The 9,343-nt window shown below is 32.8% G+C and overlaps 1 protein-coding gene across 1 annotated transcript in view; it reads left to right on the top strand.

Annotated features, from left to right (window-relative positions):
* The first annotated feature begins 476 nt into the window (after positions 1-476).
* The window catches only part of Hr4 (nuclear hormone receptor 4), a 66,031-nt gene continuing 57,164 nt past the window's right edge, over positions 477-9,343 (top strand). Inside the window, exons 1-2 of the mRNA XM_090119453.1 lie at positions 477-619; positions 1,267-1,353. The gene's annotated coding sequence lies outside the window, so the exon portion shown is untranslated. The remainder of the gene's footprint in view (positions 620-1,266; positions 1,354-9,343) is intronic.

Raw genomic sequence — 9,343 nt, 5'->3', positions numbered from 1 at the left:
TCGATCGAAGGTTGCCTCGGTAGATTACACAGTTTACATTTTAACATTCTCATACGAACGATATGCCATTGTAAACTACACGTGGTTCGTAAATATTGACATTCAATGCATTGTCTTACGAGCACGCAAAGGTCAAAGACATTGCAGTTTCACGAAGGTGTGGAAGGTGTCGGAGCGCTCGCGCTGGATGTGCGGATGGTGGCCGGCTGGATGAGTCATGTGGGTGACAGCGCGGCCGTGGAGGAGAGCGAGGGTCCGCTCCCGGCGGAAGGGTCCCGCAGGAGCGCTCCGGCGGGGTGGCGTGGCAGTGTGCCGGTCAGTCACCGCTCCACCGGCGCGCTGAGCGCTCGTTGCTGTCTTGCCGCTCGCGCCGCCCGGCACGCCGCATCTATTGTCCCGATCGCTGACACCTCCCATGTTTATGTACGTTGTGCGAGGCGCTAGCCTTACATGCCACGACTGAACTCATAACGTGATCCTGGATTTATGTGGTGCTCTCTAGATTTTCAGTGGATTGTGAACGTTTGTGTAAAGTGAAGAGTGACTTGCGTTCAAGGATTGTTTTTTAAGGATTTTCTTGGTGATGCTGCTGAAAGCTGCATCTTGTTAAGAAATTCAGGTGCTAAATTAATAAAGAACACATACACTTTAACAATAATTTAAGCTTTAAGATAAAAAAAAGATACTTTATTACGGACTCTACTATTTAATTTGCTCTACTATTTTTCAAAGATCATAATTATAGAGCTTTTATGTAGGTTCTAAATTATTTCAAATATTATTCTAAATTTTATATGAAAAGATAATTTTTAGAAGTGTTCCTTAAAAGCTGTGGTATATTTTTATTGTAGAGTCACATAAAACAAATAAGAAATAGCCTACTTATATATAAACGAGATTTTTGGCAGACTGCATAGCAGACCTTTCACCCTATCTTATATAATTCAAGACCTCTTCATTAATAATTGTACTCGTATGTTCATGTATCTATTTTGAAATACGTTTTATATTTCCTTAAACACCAGTAACTAAACAATCACTAATAATGCGTGCATAACTAAGCTATATTTGGACAATATTATGTAACAATATCATTTATTTTGTCAAAATATAAGTAATTATTAACTAATAAATAAATAAAGCATAGATTTATTTTAATCGGATGACATGTTTTATATCGCAAGTTCATTACGGAAATTTATAAAACATAATATATTTTTAAAAGGTTTTTCCGGGAAGTTTTCTATAATTACATATCTTCTGCAGGCTCCTGTTCGCCTTATCTTCTCTCCCCTCTTGCAGAGATGAAGGAAAAAGGCTGAAAGGATACCTGTGCTGACTACGTATAAAAATGTAAGTTTTTCTGTTGTTTAAATTTCTCCTTTTTTCTTTTTCAATTTTTATAACTGGCCTTAATTTTGATGTGGGTTTGTGTCCTTATTACAATTTACCTTACCTACCTACAATTCATAATTTTATCTATTAAAAAGACCTTTTATTTTTTCTTTTAATGATAATTATAACACCGAATGCCGAAGAGCACATCATTTTTGTAACATTTTTGCCGTATTTACTTTTATCGTCACAATACTATATGACAACCTTAATCTTTGTAGTAATTTTAAATTGTCTTTAACTTAGCCAATTTCATAGATTCAGTAAAACTATACATATCTATAATTTTATCTATCCCCTATCTAAATCTTCTTCCAAACTTAGTTTTGCGCTAAGTGACCTTTCATCGCAAATTTTATTGGCTATAAACCCGATATTGCGTTAATCGATTAATTACAATTCTTCACAACAATGTAAGCTCATTGCGATATCTTAGAATCTCATTTTGACAAAATATGCACGGCACTTAAATAGTAATAGCTTATAATAAAGGTTTCTTGCACATTATTATGTCATAAACATATCACTTCGATGCAAACGGACTTAAAAGTAAACCTGTAACGATATTTTTTAATTAATCCAATAAGGTCAATTAAGCGACAATTAACATGATATATCATATTAAAAATAATAATTATTTCTCGCCGTCTAAATATTGTTTAAACATTTGTCTCATACATCATTCCTTGTTCCTTAATATCCAAGAAAATTACGTACATATTATCAAGTAGGTCCCATATATTGTGTTAACCGTAACCTTTCTTATTTTCTCCATTAATAATGTTTAAAATTCGGTCGAGTGTAATGACATCCGCCCTCGCGAATAGTGACGGAAACGCTACAATGCTCATTAGGCCATTACCCCGTAAATAATGTTTATATTTAAATACTATGACATATGATCTACGGAATACATTGTCTTAGCTCTCTTTTATTTAGACTACAATAAAAACTGATGTATTTAGATTTCTTGCTGTTTCCAAATAGAACATAATAACCAATCTAGGATCCACCCACGCTTGCGCTGTATTAGTCGTCGATATTCTCGTAGAAACTAACTTCATTTTTAAAACAATATGCATACATTTAAAAGACTGCTCATTTATTTTTATATCAATTCGAAATACAGTTATCACTAGGATACATTTCACAACAGGATGGAAATATGTGTAAAAGTGAAATGCACCCATTGATGTAATCGCATGCTCTCGTTTTAGATATTATTCAAGCTATAAATGAGCACTAAACAAAATGATTCCGCGTAAAGCATTAAAAGCTGTAGTCGTGTGGGGGCTATTTTATCCCGTATTAAAACGGGTTAAGGCTTCTTATTGTTTTTATGGATTTTGTGGTGTATTGTGGCGGTCATAATGCACGGCAGTAGTAGTTTACGAGGTCTTTCACCCACATTATATAGGTCAGTTAGATTAGCAACGCTCCCTCAGAAGTCAGAGATCGCAACTTGCAACGTGCTCCTTTTTAACCTCAGTATGACATGACAAATGACGTTTTACAATTGACTCTTTTTTTTTCGTGAAAATTCTTAATCGCTGAATAAAAGTATTGTGTCCCTATAGTACATAATATGCGGTGATATAACAACGCTTTCACCACTCGCGAAATGTTATCACACATTGATTAGAGTTTGCAATCATCACGCCTAATTCATGAACCAACTTTACGAAGGTTACCTTACCTACCGTTTCCAAAATCTCAAAATGATTGCCAAAAATCAAAGTGCTATTAAGGTTATTCTTTTACTTTTTCACTGCCGACGTATTTCATTGTTCAGTGGCAGTAAAATTTATGGAGATTTTCTAGTTGGAAAGCTTTCTGACCCAAATTATAAATACTAAAGGCGTAAGTAGTAACACGCTTTATCGCATAATAATTTATACGCTTTGCGGAAATTTATTATCGCACTACTTCTTTGACTTTTATAATTACTAATTGTATTTCCTTTAAAACAATAAGTTCCATAGAAAATTATTAACTGTTGCTATTCGGTAAACTCTTTGAAAAGCTTACAAAAGTTTCACGTGATTTATTAGTGTTATTCACCTAAGTGTTATTATAATTTTGATTACTATATTACCGAAACATCTGTCACAATTAACAAATTCTTAATAAAGTGAGATATAAAAACAACTTTTAAAGTAGTTCTAGGTTTAAGTTTTACTTTTTTGCGAACATTATTTTTTGCAATTCATAAAATGGGTTTAGGGTTAACGTCCCGACGACGTAATTAAGCTATCTACCAGCACCTATTAACACAGTAGCAAAGGGATGATTGATAGCCTAAGCGAGCAAAAGGTTCTAGACTATACGCTATACAGCCTACAGAATAACCGGCCCAGTTTCGGGAGGTCACCGCCCGATCGTGAACTCCGCAACATTCGATCGTTTTGCGCCATATTTTAAAACAGTCTCGGGTTCCCGAAAAAAGGCCGAAGTATGTAATCAGGTACGATAACAGTAACCAACTGTTCTTAACGGATCTTTGAGCTGTTTTTGGTTGTTGATTATTCTTTGTAGCATATTGAGGTGTCTTATTATAGTATCGTGTAGGTTGATTGATCTTGTAATAGGTTAGTAATGGATAATTTATTACTAAATGGTTAAGGTAGGTTCAGTACAAGGTAACTTCAGTACAAATACAAGGTTAGATACCGTTTCATTTCTGTTATTAATAATTTTTTGCGATGTACATTTTTATACATAAGATCGAATCATTTAATATGTACTTAGATTATCTACAAACCTGACTATTTTGTATTTTTTTAGCAAAAGAAAAATTATTATTTTAGTACTGAATATATTGCGGCAAATATTTGAAATATTCTCTATGAAAATTAATATGAAATTAACTCAATTATTTCGCCACAAAGGCAAACTTCTCTTTGATTTATACAAAGTTATAGAGTCAATGTCCGTCAAAGGTTTATAGGTCAACTGTAGGCGCCATTTCGTCTCTAATTCCGTCGATATACACTTAAAAACACCTAAAACAAGTTCTGATTATTATCGGGAGTTCCCGTCGTGTTATAAGTTCAAAAATAGACAAGTTTGTCCTTATCGTAACCGGTTTTGTCGTATTACTCAAATCTTTCATGAATCGAAAAACCGGACTTTAATTGAAAGGTGAAAAACTCCAAAAGGGTTAAATTTACATTTAATTTGGCCAAAATAGATGTCAAGCATTTGACGTAATTTGTGTGATTGTTATTTTTGGCTTTATTCGTATTGTTGACCTATATAATTTCTTTTCTGCAATTTGATACTAGATTCTTGTTTATTAACATTTAAATCCACAATTGTGCGCATGACACATACGACAGAGGGAATACGAAAAAAATGCAAATGCATTTTTTTCGTATTAATAATAAATTGCAATTGCCCTATACAAGATATACAAATATCTATATAAAACTTGTGTTATTTAATCTGAAATTATGAACAGTAATTCATTAAGATACACCACATTCACGCAGCTGGCATTCGAGGAGCGGGCACTTAACCTTATTCGTTAGTTAACTGCATTATAACGCGGCCAAATTACGAATGCCAGTCATTGTCAGTTATCGTGAGGTTATAGAGTAATTTAGACGTTTGTCGGTTTATAGTGATGTAGTGCGGTCGGCTGCTGCGCATAGGCAAAAGGGAAAGTATTCACTTCCTGCTTGCATGCGGAAGCGTTTAGTTTGTACTTACACGTAACTGCATTTCGCATTGATAGATCACTATGTACTGTAACAACGTACAGTGAACATGATATGAGGTATATTTCATTGCACGTATATGGTTATCAGTTCATTTTCAAATAGAAAATGCTTAACCAATCACAGGCAACTTTACAGTTCCTGTAATAAGATTGGGTTGTTTAAGTCTATTTCGGTGCTTCATCCATTTATGATTATTCTGAATGTATTTTGTTGATTGTAATAAATAAGCATAAATTATAACTGAACCAAAAAATATCGACAAGTTGAGAAAACTCTACTAAAATTTAATCAATTAGCTTACTGGTTGAAGTGAATTCTTATAGTTTAGGCAGGAGTGGAAAATTTAACTTATTTTACTGAGATTTGAAATATATTAATGAATTAGAGAATTATCGCAAAATTAAGAAAAAATAATAAGTCATTTTGCAAAAGAAGTAATATTCAATTATGTACGATAAAGTGTTATCATGATACATTTTTATTTAAATAATTAAGTTTATGTAAATTGTAATGAGTCATTGGATAAATTTAATATAAATTAAATGTAAATAAAATTTAATAATGTATTGACGTAACCAAAAATAAAGAAACTACGACAATTCCATTTGTATCATCGTTAATCATCAAGCGTTAGTTTCTAAATAAAATATTCAATTTATACCCTTTTTCTACTACTACAAAAAGGGAAAATATCCTTGTTCTTTTATATTCTATTATTTATTCGTTACTATTATGTTTGTTTAAGTAATAGACACCGATGTGAACAACACATGGGAATCGCGCACCGCAACGACGCTTCCGCGTAGCACTTTCTCCGTTCGCTCACTACGAATAATATTGCAGAATATTCTAGGGAAATAATGATTTTTGATTTATAATTATGCCTACTTTTAAAATACACCTTACTTACAAATTATTTTATTCCAAATAAGCTGTATTACAAACATATATCGAGAAAATAATGTTAGGCGTGCGAAAGAGAACCTATAGTTTGATAAATAAATGATCATGACGACACAATCAGGACATTAAATGAATATCTTGTAAGTTTGTTATTTCTTATTAAAATTCGAAGTAATAATTGATGCTACGGAGGCCTTCAAATTTTGGTTTATAAAAATGTAGAGCCGTGTAGCGGCGTAGCCCGTGAGCTAAAAAAATTGTAGTACCTCGAAAATATTATTATTTATTTTGATTTTGAAGTTTCTTTAAAATCTGTTACTTATCATTAAAAACCTCGATATATCTATTTTTAGTAAGTAACGACCGTACATAAAGCTGATCCAAGCTGATTTATTGGTTCAAGAAAAGATGAAACTTTAAAAACTTTAAGACTTTAATTAATAAAAACTATTGAGAAAATAAACAGTACTTCATGACCTGTAAATAATGTCTATGTCAACATTATGAATTTGTTGAAATTTTTGTATATGTACCTTACATTATTAGCATTACCCGTTCCGTTAACAATAAGCCCTTAATAAAGACAATGACATAAACTGGTATTATCTGTAAGTCGCTCGTAACAACTGACTTATTCCTAGCTCCATTTAGAAGTAGTTTAAAATGCATTGCGTGTTTCTACTCCCACCGGATTGTTGGAACATAGCTCGTAATGCAAAACTACACTTCTAATTAAGTTAACTACAATATTACGTAGATATGGGAGGATTTTTATCAATGGTATTATAATCGAATAAAACCTACTAAAGATACAAATATATAAATTAGTAAAGGTAAGAGTTAAAACTGTGATGGGTTATGTTAGGTAGGTGTGATATTTTAGAGTTTTAATTTCAAAATTATCTATTTTTCGGTATTTGTTAAAACTATAGATAGATTACAAAAAAACAAGTCTAATGGATAAGTTCTAAGTTCCTAAGTTCCCTAAAATATAGTGAACTGAAAATATATTGAACTAATAAATACGAAAATACGAAACATGAATCATTGATGATTGTGAATGTAGATGAAACGACGGGCTTCATTTTTCCATTATATTCTGTTCAATAAACGATTCAACCAAAATTATGAATTACATTGATGTCGATACATTGTGACCGCCTAATTGACGCAAAATCTACAAATATAATATCTCAGTGCGATAACTTACAAGAGACGTCTCGCAGTGCGCAGATACACTGAACAACAAACTCTACATATATTATTTAATTAATTGATTAAGTAATTGTGATGCTAATTAGCCATTGCAACATGTATTGTACGATTCCTGCGAAACTGCAATCAATTTGCATTAACCACGACTTATTGCTTTCGCGACCAACGATGCAAATAACGAGGCGGGTTGTATTCAATAAAAAATACGACGGGGCGGAAAAATTTAAATCCAGAAGCACTCGAAAGTGATAAATATATTATGATTAAAACATTGACATGCATACTTTTGAATAAATTAGTGAACGGTATTAAAACATATTCAATTGATTTGAATAGAGGTAATAGCATGGAACGCGGTGCGCGATCTCCGCTAGAAAGAGACGGGTGTAGTCTGTCAGCTCCGTGTCGCGGTAAGGACGGTCGTTGGCCCCGCGGCGGCCGCGACTGAACTCCAAATATAATGTACGTTTATTTATTATGCCCTCGTACTACGATTCAATGTTCCGTAGATCGACGATCGGAGATTCTCCTTCCGTGATTAGTGCACATACAGCTTCCGTAATTGAGGTATGTTAAATGCAATTCTTATAATTGAAGGCAAGCTAGCTCTACGGAAAGTGTTAAGGCAAGGTCAAGGGTTTTCCTGAATAAAATTAAAACGATTAGATATTAAATCATTTCAAAACTAGAGCTATTTTTAATGTCATGTATCCATTTTTTTATTATTGCTTTGATAATAAATGAGTGAAGTCGTTAAAGCTGCTTGCCTTTGATTGCAAATTATCGAAGTATTTTTACTTTAGATATTATTTTGTTGCTTGATAAATGTAGTGCAGTAATTATTTTAAATAGAGGTATTAATTTATATTACAGTAATGCATACGAATTCAAATGTTACTGAGCATAATGCTTATATACAGTGCATTAATAAATAATAAATCAAAGCTAATCATACATTGAATACATCGAGATAGTTGAATGAAGATTAGACCATCGATGACCATAAGGGTGAAGTCAATGACACAATTGATTGAAATAAAATTGGTTTCAATATCCTCCATATTAAACAATGTTACGTATACATTAGTCACTAGTTCGTCACGGGGTATTCAACTTGATACACATATTAATAGCACGATTCATTGACTTTTATATCTGCAAAAGTGTGGTTCACACACACACACACACATAATATATACTTATAACTCACACAACACAATCTCAAATTCTTGTAAAATTTTCTAGAGAATGCTGATCAGTGAGTTTGAATCTAATCTTCTCATCGCTTAACAATGTACCTATCCCATATTTTTTGGTTGTGCACTATATTAGCACGTAGAATTTTTATTCAACTACTAAGTACGTTTAAAATCACGTAAATATTATTATTATTTAACTGTATACAAAGGTAATTTACGTGCATTGTTTTTCTACATATGCCACAGAAAATTTCTTTGAAAAACGAGAGTTACAAATATAAAAACGGATAAAAATATAAATAAACATATCTCAATATGAGCGGTGATTGTTCGTTTATCGGCGCATGTGTAACCGATATGAAGCCAAGTCATTGTCACGTAGACGATTGTGCTTGTTTACGTACCTTATCATTGATGCCGGCCACACTACACTGCAAGATATATTATAGCTTTGAAATAATCCGAATTTAAAATATTATAAATGTTGTGTTCAAGTATTGGCCACATTAAGAAAGGAAGAACAATTTGCATGGTACAGTTTTCAGAACTCTACTATAAAGGATGGTCGATGTAGAGATAGTTTAATGACATTGTTTCCATTCTAATTTTCTTACAAAACAAACCGCAATGATTGATACATACAGCCAATATGTATATGTTATGTCTTAACGGAATTGAAAAAATCAAAGATACCAAATAAAATATACATATAATATTTCGGTCAAGCATTCTCATTTATAATTTCGGCATGCGGCACGAATCGTATGGTCCTTAACGTTCAATAAATTCACATTGAACCTCGCAACATCCGAAACAGTTATTCGTATATCTCCTACATGTATATCTACCGGTATAGTAATTGCCTTGTAGTGGGTTCAAGTTCGGACGAGCGACACTGAACTTGGCCGG

Source organism: Colias eurytheme, chromosome 3 (assembly GCF_061535395.1).
Source record: "Colias eurytheme isolate Ceu_HAF_F1 chromosome 3, ilColEury1 Martin Lab GWU primary, whole genome shotgun sequence".
Taxonomy (NCBI): domain Eukaryota; kingdom Metazoa; phylum Arthropoda; class Insecta; order Lepidoptera; family Pieridae; genus Colias; species Colias eurytheme.
This window is presented reverse-complemented; position numbering and strand designations above follow the sequence as displayed.